The following is a 14,073-nucleotide window of genomic DNA, read 5'->3' as shown; positions in this document are numbered from 1 at the left end:
TCTTCCCCGGCTTTCCCTATCCCCTTTTTGTTTTCTTTGTGAGTGTTCATAAACGCTATGTAAATGCGAGGAGCGGAAGATGTTGCGAGTGCTCGTGGGATAGCGCTTAATCGCTTGCGTCTTGTTAGCCAATCGTGTAACAACATGTAAGATGTGAAGATGCTCCTAACGACCAGTGAACCTTGTGGAAAGTGCCAGTCTTCTTAAATCAGCTGTTAGTTTTAAAGTGAAGGTGATCTTCACAACAATGTCTGCTTATCAATGATTTCCGACAGAAAACACTAGTGTGCAAGAAAAAGCTCTTCATATAGGCTACTTAGCTTTTTTCATATTCCATGCACGGACAAAATATGTATGTCACCCACCATCATATAAAGGTCAGAAAACTGTATCTTGTAAACAGAAAGGTGAATAAATTAGGTTAAGGCATATGCTTACTTTTTCTCTTAGAGGCGTTCAACTAAAAAACGAACAAATTAGTGATGTGTAGGCCTACAAATGTGTCCATACCAAGGTCTAGCCCAGTGACCATCAACTGGTGGCCCGCGGGCCACATCCGGCCCGCACGACTGGGGTGACTGTGGCGTTGGCGGAGTGGTTAGTGCGTTTGCCCCCCACTCATTTTTTTCTTTTACAACGTCTCGTGAGTAATGTGCAGTGCCGGAGTCCAACAGAGAGGCAGAAGCTGCGGGACAGTAGACTGCGTACTGCGTAGTCTTCCCTGTCTTGAAGAAGAAGTGATCCTTCGTTGTGAAAAGTCTGCTTTATGCGCTCCGCAGCAGTAGCCCCGCAGCGACAGAGTCCAACAGAGAGGCAGGAGCTGCGGAAGTGATCCTCCGTTAGCGTGAAGAGTCTGCTAAGCTTTATGCACTCCGCAGTACCTGAGCGTGCTCCACTAGCACCCCGCCTTTTGTGTACATACACAAAAGGGGAGTTAGTCGGTTCAGTAAGAGCCAGCATGCAGGAACGGGATTCTGGGATTTGTAGTCTTTCTAGTTGCGTATATTTCATGGTCTTATATTTCAACAGTTTTATGACAAACTGTGACTTTTTTGACATGGAAATTATTTTTTAAGATTGACAAACATCATATGTGTAATTTGTGGCACAATTCAAATGGGATCGAAAGATACGTTTTCTCTCCCCATTGACTTAAATACATAATTTTTCCGAAATAAGGTCCCATGGGTCGGAAGTAGATGGGCGGGACTTCGCCTCTCCATTGGATACATTTTGGCCCTTGGACAAATGTAGTTGGTGATTCCTGGTCTAGCCTTTCCATATTTGCATGCAGACCTGCAATTATTTCTTGCTTGCTGTCTTGTTTTTTAACTCAATGTGAGATTGTTAAAAAAAAGCATGTTGTCTCTTTCCTTATTGTCTTAGTTCTCCCCTCTGCTCATCACCCCTAGGGGTTGAGGCACAATCACCTCCGACAGCAGCGGGCCATCGCTCACTCTGTCCCTGAAGGCGACAGCCTACTTACTGCCAACTCACGCTCAAATGGAGGACATTTCATCACCCCACCAAAAACACAATTAAAAATGTGAAAGTGGTAGTTGGCGGCCCTCAAGAGCCACCCCCAGTTGTGAGTTTAGTTACTCTGAGCCTGCATCACCCTCTCAGATATTTACTTCCAGTGTGGTTGAGTGTTTGTCAGCTAAGATGAAACGCCACATACTGTAGCACTCGTGGCATTTCAGGGTGAACGAGACACTGGAAGAACGAGGGAAAGTGGACCAGCGCCCAGTGATTACCAATCTCAGAGAGCAGAGTGGCAAGCCAGTCCGCCTTTGGCATACATGTAGCTTCAATAATTAGCTGATAAGCAACTGCGCCGTGGGCTAGATTTTATTTTCCCTCCTATAAGCAAATAATGGAGGATAGTGTGATAGGGTATGTGGTGATTGGTAATGTGCATAACAAACACACATACTGTACACACACACAAAAACACACACACAGAAAGCAGGAACACAGGCAGACTGACGGCTATTAGAGTGCAACGATGCTCCCGCTTATCTCCCACCATGATAGAGATCTACAAAGAGCTTGAGAGAGATTATGAATTCATTACCTTGATACACAAGTGAGCACTGCGATAGACAGCAGTTTGAGAATGGAGATGGGAGCATGGTAGGTGTACTGGGAGGGGCAGGGATGGGAATGCCGCGAATTACACGCTGCTGGGTAGAGAAGAAATCTGTTCGCACTTGTTGGATTTTAGTAATTTTTCAGATCTTCTAGTGCCATGTTACATTAGTTACATGTACTCTCCCTATCTAGACTTTGACTACGGTACAATATTATTACAGTGTTGGTTGGAATATTTAATGTTTTAGTTTTTACAATATGTTCAAATAAAGGTTTTTGTTCACGGCATATTTCAATTTATCAATTCATTAATTTAGATTTTATGTTAATAATAGATTTTTTTCCGATAACACAAATGCGTTTTTTTATTAGAGATTGTGTTTTATGGTGCTGAATAAAGCATCACTTCATATTATTTTAAATTCAGTTTAAATTACGTAACAATTAAGTAATCTAGCACATGTGACTCGCGTTCATTTCTTGATTTTGTTGACATCTTTAAAGCTGTTGCTCATTGGTCACTCCTATTTTGGTGACTTTAATGACATGCAATTTGGCATGATTGGGTGATGACTTTTGTGGAGAGGACATCAGCTAAATGCCTAAATTATAGGCTGCTATTTGTTAGTATATTGAATTAGAGTCAGTACCCTCTTGGAGGACTTGTATATCACCACACTCACTTGATAACTCTCTTTCTCCTTAAAGTCTCCTGCATTTATTTTACCCGGCTCACTCTCAATATGGCTTTTTCTGAGTGTTTTGCCTCCAGCTCTGTTGAACTCAGCTGACATTTGGAGGCAGGTGAAAGAGTGCAGTTAAATAAACTAAAGCATTTCAGAAGAAAGGGTGAGGACAGAGGAAGACACAAACAATGACAGAGAGGGAGTGTTTTGTATGACTGTGTTTAACTGTGTGTCATGTGAATACTGTTAAACTGACACGTGTTGTTTTATATGGTGCCTACTGCTGCAGAACATTTTCATTTCCATGTTCCTTGACTGAGCGGACAGCTAGTTGAACTGAATGTTGTAAACTAGTGAAGGTTTAATATGTTCTCCACTGTGTAGAGTTAGACCATTATTTGCTTTTCATTACACACTGTATAGCAAATAGTTATGTCAATCGTTGATGTTAATATTTCACTGTGACTGCAGCTACTTTATGTGGTAGAAAAGTCTGTGGAATATGAAAGCAGATTTGATTTTATGAATCCCTTTCCTTTTTTGTAAATCAATTCATTAAAATAAAAATAAAATATCACTGAATTTAGGGGGTATGAAAGCATAGCATGTTCTTGATGAAATTGCTAAAAGTAAAAACATTTAAAAATAGTAAGATCGTTGATGTAAAAAACGAAATGTCTGCTAACAGACCTATGAAAGTCCCATTGCTTTTTAAGCTCAATGTTTTCTGTGCTGGCTTGTTGTTAGTGTGGTAATAAGCACTTTTACTGAGCAATAACTACCTGTAATGGTATGTCACCATATGAATCCATCTTTCAGCAAATTTAGAAACATATCTTTGATTGTTAGGCTGGAACAACCCAGGGTATCATTTATGCTGTGAGTAGGGGTGTTTGTATGCAGTAATACATCATTACTCTGTGTATATGTTTGTATGCAGCGTCCTGTGAATATGCCTTTTGTAAGTGTGTGTGCCTCTGAGGGACTTTTTATGTGCTGTGTGTGCATATGTGTCCTTCACTGTGTGTATGTTCAAGCATATGTGCCTTTCAATGTGTGTCATTGTATACAGTGTGCTGTATGCATGTGCATTTGAGTGCCTTTAACGCTTTCGGGTCACTGTGCGCGTGGTGCTGTCTGAAGATGCAAGTGTGCCTTTCAGCTAGTGTTTGTGCACATGGCGTACGTGTGTAGTGCATTCCTACACCGCGAAGAGGCGGGTGAGGCCAGGAGTGATGAGTGATGCCAGAGGTGGTTTTTCGACCTACCCCTCTGCTGGCTTGCTGGCGCACTAATGGCTTCCTCAGTGGGTTGGCTGACCGACTTGCTGGCTCTCAGTGGCTCCTTCTTCCTTATTTGGTAGTGGGGGATGGTGGCGGCAGGGGAGTGGATGGTGGAGTAGCGGTGCTCTGTTTACACGCAGGGTCAGGAGGTCATAGCGCCAGAGTGCCATGGAGCAAACACAGATCACTTCAAGACAGTAAAAGAGCGAACGAGTCATTGCTCCACGGCCGTCAACGGGATAGATCGGGGCAAATTTGCCGTGAACAAGTGTGATGGAGTGTGTGTGAGTGTATTTGTGTGTATGTGATAGAGAAGGGTGGATAACAGTACATACTTTGGTGAAGCCCTGTAAAAAAAGATAGCCTCTACAGGTAATTTACACACACATACACACTGTGTTCTCTATTTCCCCTGTTCTGCTCTCAGGCCGTGGACAGTTGAGGGGAGTCGGTGGGAAGGAAATTAAAGGCAACCATCCTTATAGTTTTTCTCTTGTCCGCTTGAATGCCTGCCCTGCATGCCTGCCTGCTTGCCTGCCTGCGTTCCCTGGGCAATGTTTATGCTGTGCCCTGCCCAGGACAGAATAGATTCGCCCACACAGCACTGTGCTCTCAACCAGAACCTAAGTAGGTCTGGCAAGCCCGAGCCACAGTCCCATTCACTCTCACTCCTCTGGATTAGGCCCCATGGCCTGGGGCATCATAGCAGTGACTGCATTAATAGACCTAAGATAGCATCTCTCCAGCCCACCCTAAAAATATCTCTGCAAGTTTTTCATATTAGGACACATCAGCAGGTTGTTTATTTTCATCCATCAGCTTCCCTAAACTTTAGCGGGATAGTTTATGAACCACTTGGAATCTAAGTGTTAAGTTATGTGTGTCTGCAGGGTCAACCAAAGCCCTGCAGCTGGTAAAAAGTGCAGTGTAAACACAAGTTCTTACTCACGACTTGTAACAGGTTGTCAGAATTGATGGTTGAGCTGCATTGAACAAGCAAAGACATCAATTAAGCTTGGATGTATTCCACGTTCCAAAGAAATAAAATGGAAAATGTGTCATGTATTCAGTCATGAAAACAGAAAGGGGATATGTATCACACTGCGTAGCCCATCATCACTGTGAGGTAAGCACAATAAGTAAAACATGTATCCTTTCCAAATGCTATGAAATAACATGCGTCGGCATAATCAAACTCATTACCTCCAAACTTCACTTCCATTTACATTTCTTTAAATGCCACTACAAATATAAACGTATATAATTGAATAATGCTAATTTATAGCTGTGTTTTCTGTCTTCTCGTTGTATATTAGGGTTGTTGTATGTTCAGTACGTGTGCAGGGAAAGCACTGCTGTGAGGAGGGTGGTGGCAGCGCGCAGGGCACATTATCCAGCCTGTCAGCCTCCCAGTGCCATGCCACGGATAACAGCGCTCTGCGAGAACACAGTGCCTCTTGACGCCAGCTGTAAAGATTAACAGAGCTTTGTTTAATTGTGCTGCTAACATCCTAGGAGCCACTTAAAAGCTGCTGCTCTCTTTTTCTTAGAAACGGTCTTTAAAGCTCAGCCAACAGTTGCCACTAACTGTGCTTTAAGGTGCAAATGCGTAAGGGATTTGGCCAAGTCATGTACGCTCAGACAATTGCAACATTGCACAGGTAAGCATAAAAGCGAGACCAAATTCAAGGTGGATTTTCACACCACCTACAGACCGATGAATAACAAATCTTTGTGGGTGGATGAATAAAGGGTTTCTTTTATAGATGTTTGTATTCAACTGCCAAATGTTGATTATGCAATTTTAAACCAAGAAATCATCCACAGGGCCCGCTAGCAGCTCCTAGAGGCCATGTTCCCACCCAACTGAATCAGTGACAATTCTACCAACTGACTTAAATTGCCAATATTTAAACCAAACAATCTTCTCACAAGTTGGAATAAACAAGATTAAACATTACATTACATTACATTACATTACATTGCATTTAGCTGACGCTTTTGTCCAAAGCGACTTACAATAAGTACATTCGACCAGGAAGACACAACCTTGAAGAAAACAGAATCATATAAGTATATCAGGTTTCATAGAGCCAAACATTTCAAGTGCTACTCAACTGGCTTTAGGTAATCCAGTCCTTTATTAGTATAAAAGTGCTTCGTTAATCGTTCTAACGCTCGAAGTGGAGTCGAAAGAGATGAGTTTTCAGTTTGCGCCGGAAGATGTGCAAGCTATCTGCCGTCCTGATGTCAATGGGGAGCTCATTCCACCATCTTGGAGCCAGGATAGCAAACCCACGTGTTTTCGCCGATGGGAACTTGGGTCCCCCTCGCAGCGAGGGCGCAACGAGTCGTTTGGCTGATGCAGAGCGTAGTGCACGCGCTGGGGTGTACGGTTTAACCATGTCCTGGATGTAGGAAGGGCCAGATCCATTCGCAGCACGGTAAGCAAGTACCAGTGTCTTGAAGTGGATTCTAGCAGTTACCGGAAGCCAGTGAAGGGAGCGGAGGAGCGGAGTGGTGTGGGAGAATTTAGGAAGGTTGAAAACCAGACGAGCCGCTGCATTCTGGATGAGCTGCAGAGGTCGGATGGCACATGCAGGTAGACCAGCCAGGAGGGAGTTGCAGTAGTCTAGGCGTGAGATGACGAGAGCCTGGACCAGAACCTGAGTCGCTTTCTGAGTCAGCTGGGGACGTATCTTCCTGATGTTGTAAAGCGTGTATCTGCAGCAGCGGGTTGTAGCAGCGATGTTTGCAGTGAAGGACAGGTTGTTATCTAGGGTCACACCCAGATTCCTTGCAGTCTGAGTCGGGGAAACAACAGAGGTGCCGATGTTGATTGTCAGGTCAAGAGTTGGACAATCTTTTCCCGGGAGGAAGAGCAGCTCAGTCTTGTCAAGGTTGAGTTTGAGGTGGTGAGCAGACATCCACTGAGAGATGTCAGCTAGACAAGCAGAGATGCGTGCGACGACCTGGGTCTCTGAGCGGGGAAAGGACAGAATTAATTGGGTGTCGTCAGCGTAGCAGTGGTAAGAAAAACCATGCGGGCTAATGACTGATCCGAGCGAGTTTGTGTACAAGGAGAAGAGGAGGGGACCAAGAACAGAGCCCTGAGGGACCCCCGTAGTTAATTGACAAGGGTCGGACTCAGACCCTCTCCAAGTCACCCTGTAGGTACGGTCTTTCAGGTATGAGGTGAGGAGGGAAAGTGCAGAGCCAGAAACTCCAAGTTTTTGGAGAGTGCGAAGGAGGATCTGATGATTCACCGTGTCGAATTCAGCAGACAGGTCCAACAGGATGATGACAGAGGAGAGGGATGCAGTTTTGGCAGTGTGCAGTTCCTCCGTGACAGCAATGAGAGCAGTTTCTGTGGAGTGAAACACTAAACTTAATAATATTTCCTCCGGTTAGATGTTTTTTTTCCCTTCTCCAAAAAACGTACCTTTACCTAAAACAAATTACATCTGCTGGCAAAATGCAACTTTACACAAATTAACTTGTATCAGTGTACCAGCCTAGGTATCCTCACAGGAGGCTTAATGGAGGTCTGTAGAAAACCCTGAAGCAGCAAAACTAAATTGTTATCCTTCTTTCTAGAATTATACCCAAGATGGCATCTTTTAGACATGTGAACACGGTAAGCAAGAAGGAAAGGAACCAGTCCTATTTTAATGTGCATAGTGGGTGTCATTTCATAGTTGGTATAACACATTTTTCTTAATGCTAAATGTACTTTGGTTTTATTGCATTATTTGTTTAAATGAATGAATTGTTGTTATGCCTCAGAATAATGTGGTGCTTACTGCGTTTAAGAAAACAGGGATACATGTGAATAAATCATTTAATAAACAAATCAAGTCTATTCAGAGAATAACATTTTTAAATGGAGGAAAATCCTCTAAAATCCCTTGGCTGATGTGTAAATGACACACAGTCATGCGATTAAAGCTATCCCTGTCCTTTTCAGTTTCCAGCTTGCCCTTAGTGGGGGGTCCAGATGTGGTGTATCTCGCCTCTCCAGCATTTCTGTAGTCAAATGTTGCAGGTCACCGAGTCCTCACTATCATTGCAGCCCAATATGCAAAATACAGCTGTTAATATCAGGCTGGGGGCCTCCGGCGGAGAGGTGACGAGAAGCAGGCCCCCTCGCACGTGGAGAGGGGATGTCTGGTGCATCTGCTCTGACACCCATTAGCTCACACTCATCCGCAGTTTTTGCATGTCTGCCGCTCTGCCAGCAGCACTAATAATCAAGTTATGATATGGAAATGAGAATGGGATGTGCAGAGTATGTAATGACAGTCAACTACAGTAGATATTTCTGAAATAAATTAAACTAGCTTTGGAAATGAGGACATTTTGCCAGACAACCGAGAGATTAAATTCTGACCTGATGGTGTAACATCTGGATGAATAAGAATCATGCACGTGGTCATACAGTGCATACATGTAAAAATATCAAGGTGGGGTTTGATTTGAAAATTGATAATGTCAACAAAACAGAAGTTTTTAGAAACTATAATAGTCTGTAGAATGTTTCCAGTTTGTAAGAATAGGTTGTCTTTTTGTGTGCATTTATGTTTTACAGCATTTGATCTTGGAGATGATATCTCTTTATGTGTGATGTGCGTTTGAGATGAGTGATAGATTGAGTAACTTTTAATTAGTCTTTCTTTAATGTTGCTGTTTAACTTCTTACTCATCTGCCTCTTTCTTTTTGTATGTTGGCTTGTCATGTTGTCAAGGAATTCCCTAAATGACAGATTATATTCTCAAGAGACTATTCCAGTACAATAAAGGTAAAATAAATAAACAATTAAAATCGGGAGGCGATTTCAATTAAGGAAAGCCTAGGATGTTATTTTACAAGGCTACTAATCTAGGAATCTTAGGAAGCCTAAAGTACAAAAATAATTAGTTAATCAATTTGAAAGGGAGTGTGTGGGGAAAGGAAGTATGCACCTACTGTATACTAGTGGTAGGCACCAACGTGGAGAGGGGTGAATAAGAATGAACCTGAAAAAAGTTAGTGCAACTGGGAACATTACACTTCTAAACTAATGCGCGATAGTTTCCAGGTCTGAAAATCCCAAATGCGGTTTTATTGAATGACAGAATGGCAGAGGTACAGGAGGAGCTCCTCAGTGCCAGCTCGCTGTGACAGCTAGATGATGGCTCTCTCGCTCTCTCAGCTGTCAATATGGATGGATGGGTTTAGCACCGGGAGAAAAAGATACGTGGTGGAGGAGGAAAGTTTACAAAGTGTCATGTTATGGGATCACGAGAAGGGGAAATAAGGACAACGGTCCTGCTACTTTTCAACAAAACTGAAATAAAGTTTATGCACGTATTCACCGAAAATCGTTTACATCAGTGCACAATTTTCATTCAGTATGGATTCAATGCAGAAACTTTGGCGACTCAGCAGATAAATCTATTGTTGAAAATATCCAGCGTTCTCCATATTTATCTCCACTGTTTTGACTAATTGCTTCCCGTGCACTGTGTGAGAGTTCATTAGTGATAGCTAGAAATTATTTATTAGACAAATGCGAGTTATCTGCAGCTTCTCAATTAAGGGGGGATTGGGGGGTGGGGTGGGGGGGGGGGGGTCCTGGGGTGAGATAAGATGCTCTGTCACAGCCCCACTTTGTGAATTACAAAGAAGGCTGCTTATTTGAATAAAAATGGTCATTGGAAAAACAACACAACAATGTAGTAGTATAAGGTTGCTTCCGACGATTATTCCAAGGAGGATAAAGATAGCAAATAATATTCACATTATGGCACAAAAGAACAATATGCAACCAAACACAGATATATAAAGATGGGAAGGAGGAGGAAGAAATTAATAAAGGAGAAGGCAATATGGGGTACAAAAATCACACCGACCTCTAGAATATTATAAAGCATATGTTTGTGCCCCACGATGTAAAATAAGTTATTATTCAGCACGGAGACTCGCTAGAAGACAAAATGACTCTCCTAATATGGCGGTGCACTGTGCGAAACAAGAATACAATGGGGCCCACTTACCACTGGGTTGTTTTCAAAACCTTTTGAGCTTCATATCTTCATCTGCTCCAGCGGCTTCTTCTTTTTTCTTCTCGTTACTTGCTCACTTGTACCTTTAAAGTAGAGGGGAAGAGGGGGAGAGGGAGAAAAAGAGAAAGAGGGGAAAATGAAAGAGAAACATTAATGAAAGGGACTACAAAATGAACTGCCTCCTCAAGTGGCAGGGTGGGGGGAAACCGCCAAAAGCTGAGATGAGTCTCCCACCCCCTCCCCCTCCTCTCTCCCTCGTTCCTTCTTGCCCTTTGTGACCGCAGGACGACATTTCTTGGCCGACGAGGAGGCTTGTCGCTGATTGCCTGAGAGCGGTGGAGTGCGAATCTTCATGAAATCCCTCTTGGATTTTTTTGATCATTTTCTCCTTCACATCTCTAATGAGCCTGGTCAAAATCTGTGGGTGTGTGTGTGGGTGTGCTCATGAGCATGTTTGGATATTCAGCCATGTACTGCATCGACAGATCCATAGGTTTATGGTTTGTATATCATTGTGGAGGGATATATATATATATATATATATATATATATATAAATATATGTTTGAGTGTGCATTCAAGTTAGTTTGTAGTTATTCTGTAATACCAACAAGAAGTATGAGGCATACTGTATATCGACTTACATTTCGTGTTTGTACAGGTAATGGTAAATGTGCTTGTGTGAGTTTTCATGTGTACTGCACCGTACCCTCACTCGATATTCAGTCAATACTCTCGGTCAGGTTTGCAGCTGTGGGCAGTCATGAGTCCACCCTAAGGAGCTTCCACTTAGCAGCAGAGGAAGGTTATCTCCAGTGAAAGGTCAGAGGAGCTCATCATTACTCTGCGCCTTGAGTCTCCTTCTAGATAACGATATGAATATCATTGCTTGAATGCACGACAGAGGCATGATCAATTAATATGGATACTATGGCTTCTACAGGAGAGCACTACATGGCCTGTTGCGGTCAAGATGTGAAAATACAGAGTTTTAAATGTAAGTATATGTTGAAAAAAGGCAGTTTGAGTGAAATACAATATTTATGCAAAGGTATGCATAGCAACATCACATCAGTATGCAGAGAGAGTGCAAGTAATGAGAACACATAATTCATAACAAGTGCAAATGCAATGCCGATGTTGTGATATCCACCAGGCACAACGTGGGCTCACTGTTTGTTTGCGTGTTATTGAATATGCTTAAAAAGTGCTTTGATTCTTTGACCAATCTTAATCATTTTGGAATATAACTTCCACTTGCAGATCAAATTAACTACTTTCTCAACCGGTCCTTTCAAAATGTATTTTGATAAGACAACTATGATGTGTTGCATGGTGAACAATTGAAAAGTTTGGCAGCAGAAAAGACAACTTCCACTGACTCCTATCTTTCCTCAGCCTGATGTTATTGGCTTCTCTCCTCCTCTCGCTCCGTCTTTGGCTTATGAACTGCCCGCTGCTTGTAGACAGTCTCCCAGCATCCTCTATGGGCATTATTACCTCGACGGCTGACGGTCAACATGATCCTTTATTCTGGTAGGCCACTGGGGTCAGGTCGGCCCGCGCTAGCCAATCAGTGTCAGCTAACAGGCTGGCTGCAGAAGGATCCCCTGATACACTGCAGCACGGGGTAGAGTAGGTAGTGTATGTGTGTATTACTACAAGAGTTTGTGAATATGTTATAGGGCACATGAGGACAAATGCACCTCTCATGCACCTTTAAAACATGTCTAGAAATAAATGCACATGTCCCTGAATACACCTGAGCAGGCATGCATATATATCAGTGGGAGAAAGAAGGGGGAAAGTGAGGCAGATTCTGCAATACTTCCTCCTCCCACACGCCTGGCTGCCAAGACGAGCGTGGGGGAATTTGTTTAATGTACAGCATTTATTCACTGTACACACGCTGTTGCACTACCGCTTCCTGCGTCGCATGAGACACTCCCTTGGCTGGGCGAGTCGCCATCAATAAGCCGGAATGAAGGGTAGGCGAAACAGCACGGAAACTAAAATGCATCTTAGATAAACAAGATAATATATATATTGCCTGATATCCTCACAATAGCATGCAGGTGAGAGCGGGATGCTTTGTGTTTTTTTGACGCGGATCGGGGGGTTAAGTTATGCTTGGTCCACTCATGTGGAAAGCAGCTCCGGTTTGTTTTCTCATGACCCTGCAACATATTGGCATGGAGTTTAGTAACCGTGCTAAGACAGATGGCCGAGCATCATGGTGCATGGCAAAATTGGAAATGAAAACATGCGTGCTTAGAAATGTGTCCACGTCTTTTCTCTCCAGCAACGTGACCACATAGGGTACATTCAGGACAACAAATAAAAGCCAAATGTAAGAAAACACAAGGCTGACCTACTCTGTGCAAATGTCAACGGGTCTGCAACTGGAGAAGTAGAAAGAAACCTTGGATGATGAAATGAAACACAGTTTCTGCTTTAATATGAGAAAAATAAAATGACATTTTTCTCTTTAAATGAGAATGTTGCCATGGTACCAACTGTCTTCCTTTCCTATCCTCACTCTCACCCATGTACCTCCTTGCTCTACATTGTTCTATAAAAGGACTGATAGGCCCAAAAGCAATTCAAAACCCCATCTTCATTGGAGTAAAGGGAAGAGAAGAGTACAGAGCAGATGACAAGAGAATAGGGGGAACAAATAAATAGGTTTGAGGCACAGAGAAAAGGTGGGTGGAATGGAAAGGGGGCATTGTGAAGTTGAGGAAATCAATAGGAAGGGAAGTGTCAGGGAGAAAAACGAGAGGAAAAGCTGAAGGAGGACGAGTTCAGCGAGAGGAGAGCGGACAGTGACAGGAAAGGAGAAGATAAGTCAAGAGGAGAGAGGAGGAGTCAAGAAGGGACAAGTTGAACGAGAGGAAAGCAGTGAGGAAACGACAGGTGAACACAAGCCAAGGGAAAATACGGAAGAGAAGACAGGCAGGGAGAAACTTGGAGAATGGTAAGGATGAGCAGAGAGGAAAAGACAAGAGAGGAGATAATGGGAGTGGTGACGAGAGAACGAGCCAAGAGGAAGAGAATGGGATAGAAAGGAAATGACAAGTCGAGATATAAGATCAGGAAACGGAAGAGAGGAAGGAAGTCGAAGGGAAATGAGGAAACAATAAAGCTTAGATACTGCTTCTGTATATGTGACTAATAGAGATTTTAAGCTCTTGGCAGCTGGGTACACACTTGTAAATCCAAATACAATAATTTATTGACTTTAATCCTTTTGCTTAAAGAAATGCCAACAAATGAAGTTATATTCTTTTCTGAAAAGATAGGATCTTTAGGACCTTGGTAGACTAAAAACACTAGACTGGTTTTCTAGGAAACTGATATGAGCATGGAATGTTATCATTCCTTCCTTCCTTCCGGAAAAAACATCAGGGATGAAGAAGTGATACAATTACATCTCTTTGACACTATTTACCTCGAAAGGATTTCACAATTATATGGCAATGTCTGAAAGTCTCTCGTCATTCAATACAGAAACAAAGTCAGAGAAAGAACAATTATATGATTGAAGCATCTTTGCTCATATCAAAGATTAAATAGCATCAATTAATTTCATTTAATTCATACAACAGAACAAATTGGCCGATTTTTCTTATGGCCCAAGCCTTCCTTTCTCGACCATTATCAAAGAGAGATGCACTTGGAATGTACTTAATGTATTAATAAAATCACCTTACCCCTTACAGTGCATTGCACTGGGTTAAGCTGCATTTTCTATGATAGCATACAATCTTTCAATGTATGCATTTGTGTATGACCTTTTGCGTTCTTATTCATTCAGTGGTCACACTGTGCAGCTGTCAACATCTGTTTCTCCTGTATGTCCTTGAACAAGCCTCTACCTGATCCTTAACTTTAAACTGCTCTGGTTAAGTGCATCGGCTTAATGCGGAAAAATGCAAATGTGAAGAAGCAAAATCGACTTCATGG

The 14,073-nt window shown here is 42.6% G+C and overlaps 1 protein-coding gene across 15 annotated transcripts in view; it reads right to left on the bottom strand.

Annotated features, from left to right (window-relative positions):
* Positions 1-14,073, bottom strand: part of ptprsa (protein tyrosine phosphatase receptor type Sa) — a 242,357-nt gene that overhangs the window by 190,993 nt on the left and 37,291 nt on the right. For all 15 annotated transcript variants that reach the window (XM_034213083.1, XM_034213086.1, XM_034213088.1 and 12 more), the window contains exon 2: positions 10,100-10,191. The gene's annotated coding sequence lies outside the window, so the exon portion shown is untranslated. The remainder of the gene's footprint in view (positions 1-10,099; positions 10,192-14,073) is intronic.

This window comes from Gymnodraco acuticeps, unplaced genomic scaffold, assembly GCF_902827175.1.
Source record: "Gymnodraco acuticeps unplaced genomic scaffold, fGymAcu1.1, whole genome shotgun sequence".
NCBI lineage: Eukaryota > Metazoa > Chordata > Actinopteri > Perciformes > Bathydraconidae > Gymnodraco > Gymnodraco acuticeps.
This window is presented reverse-complemented; position numbering and strand designations above follow the sequence as displayed.